Source organism: Petromyzon marinus, unplaced genomic scaffold (genome assembly GCF_048934315.1).
Source record: "Petromyzon marinus isolate PM22_M1 ecotype Great Lakes invasive population unplaced genomic scaffold, UKy_Petmar_22M1.pri1.0 PM_G_Scaffold_284, whole genome shotgun sequence".
Classification (NCBI taxonomy): Eukaryota; Metazoa; Chordata; class Hyperoartia; order Petromyzontiformes; family Petromyzontidae; genus Petromyzon; species Petromyzon marinus.
The window spans coordinates 40,001-42,500 of record NW_027422855.1 but is presented as its reverse complement, the minus strand read 5'-3'; positions in this window follow the sequence as shown (position 1 = coordinate 42,500).

The window sequence follows — 2,500 nt, the reverse complement described above, 5'->3', positions numbered from 1 at the left end:
CCCTCGGAATGGGAAAACGGGTCATTTTCGTGTCGCCACATTGCATACGAACCGCATGAAACTTCCAGAGGCATTTGCAGCAGGAATGCATGTGCACTCAAAAAAGTGAATATTTCTCACGGATAGACCCCGTGATACGCTAGAAATTGGCGGGGATGTCTCTCTTGTGGCTCACGGGGCTGTTAGGGTGGCACAGAAATCCCTCGGAATGGGAAAACGGGTCATTTTCGTGTCGCCACATTGCATGCGAACCGCATGCAACTTCCAGAGGCATTTGCAGCAGAAATGCATGTGCAGTCAAAAAAAAATTGATATTTTTCACGGATAGACCCCGTGAAACGCTAGAAATTGGCGGGGATGTTGTGGCTCACGGGGCTGTTCGGGTCGCACAGAAATCCCTGGGAATGGGAAAACGGGTCATTTTCGTGTTGCCACATTGCGTACGAACCGCATGAAACTTCCAGAGGCATTTGCAGCAGGAATGCATGTGCACTCAAAAACTTCTATATGTTTCACGGATAGACCCCGTGAAACGCTAGAAATTGGCGGGGATGTGTCTCTTGTGGCTCACGGGGCTGTTAGGGTGGCACAGAACTCCCTCGGAATGGGAAAAGGGGTCATTTTCGTGTTGCCACATTGCATAGGAACGCCATGAAACTTCCAGAGGCATTTGCAGCAGAAAGGCACGTGCACTCAAAAATTTTAATATTTTTCACGCATAGACCCCGTCAAACGCTAGAAGTTGGCGGGGATGTCTCTCTTGTGGCTCACGGGGCTGTTAGGGTCGCACAGAAATGCCTCGGAATGGGAAAACGGGTCATTTTTGTGTGGCCACATTGCATAGGAACGGCATGAAACTTCCAGAGGCATTTGCAGCAGGAATGCATGTGCACTCAAAAACGTCTATATTTTTCACGGATAGACCCCGTGAAACGCTATAAATTGGCGGGGATGTCTCTCTTGTGGCTCACGGGCGCTGTTAGTTAGGGTCGCACAGAAATCCCTCGGAATGGGAAAAGGGGTCATTTTCGTGTTGCCACATTGCGTACGAACGGCATGAAACTTCCAGAGGCATCTGCAGCAGAAATGCATGTGCACTCAAAAACGTCTATATTTTTCACGGATAGACCCCGTGAAACGCTAGAAATTGGCGGGGATGTGTCTCTTGTGGCTCACGGGGCTGTTAGGGTCGCACAGAAATCCCTCGGAATGGGAAAACGGGTCATTTTCGTGTTGCCACAATTGGCATACGAACGGCATGAAACTTCCAGAGGCATTTGCAGCAGAAATGCATGTGCACTCAAAAACGTGAATATTTTTTCACGGATAGACCCCGTCAAACGCTCGAATTTGGCGGGGATGTTTCTCTTGTGGGTCACGGGGCTGTTCGGCTCGCACAGAACTCCCTTGGTCCACCTGATTCGTGCATACAGGCAGCAACTAAAACTCTGTAAACCTGCTGTGAGGACATCTAAACAGTGGACCAGTGAGGCTGTGGAAGATTTGCGGGCGTGCTTAGACTGTACTGACTGGGATATGTTCACGACTGCTACCAATAGTCTGGATGAACTCACAGAGGCTGTGTACATCAGCTTCTGTGAGGACTGCTGTATCCCAACACGTACCAGGGTGAACTTTAACAACAACAAGCCCTGGTTCTCAGCAAAGCTCAAAAGGTTGAGGTTGGAGAAGGAGGAAGCGTTTAGGAGTGGGGATAGAGACAGATTCAAGGAGTCGAAGAACAGGTTTAGCAAAGCGGTGAGAGAGGCTAAACGACTGTACTCAGAGACACTAAAACACCAGTTCTCTACTAACGACGCTGCTTCTGTCTGCCAAAGGGCTCAGGCACATCACCAACTACAAACCCAGAGCGCCCCACACCACTAACGACTCCCGCCTAGCCAACGACCTGAACGAGTTCTACCGTAGATTTGAAAGACAATTGGACTGTCCTGAACCACCCCTTCCCACCCAAGAGGCCCCATCCCCCACCCATACTACAGAAACGACTCTCTCCTTTCAGGAGGGAGAAGTTAATGGGCTTTTCAAGAGGCAGAATCCACGCAAAGCAGCCGGGCCGGACTCTGTCTCTCCAGCCACCCTCAGGCACTGCGCTGGCCAGCTGTCTCCGGTGTTCACCAACATCTTTAACACCTCCCTGGAGACATGCCATGTACCAGCCTGTCTCAAGTCCTCCACCATCATCGCTGTGCCCAAAAAGCTAAGGCCAACAGGACTAAATGATTACAGACCGGTCGCCCTTACATCTGTGGTAATGAAGTCTTTTGAGCGCCTGCTCCTGGCACACCTCAAAGCCATCACAGACCCTCTCCTGGACCCCCTTCAGTTTGCCTACAGAGCCAACAGGTCTGTGGACGACGCAGTTAACATGGCCCTCCACTTCACCCTACAGCATGTGGACGCCCCAGCATCCTACGCCAGGATCCTGTTTGTGGACTTCAGCTCTGCCTTCAACACCATCATCCCTGCCCTGCTTCAG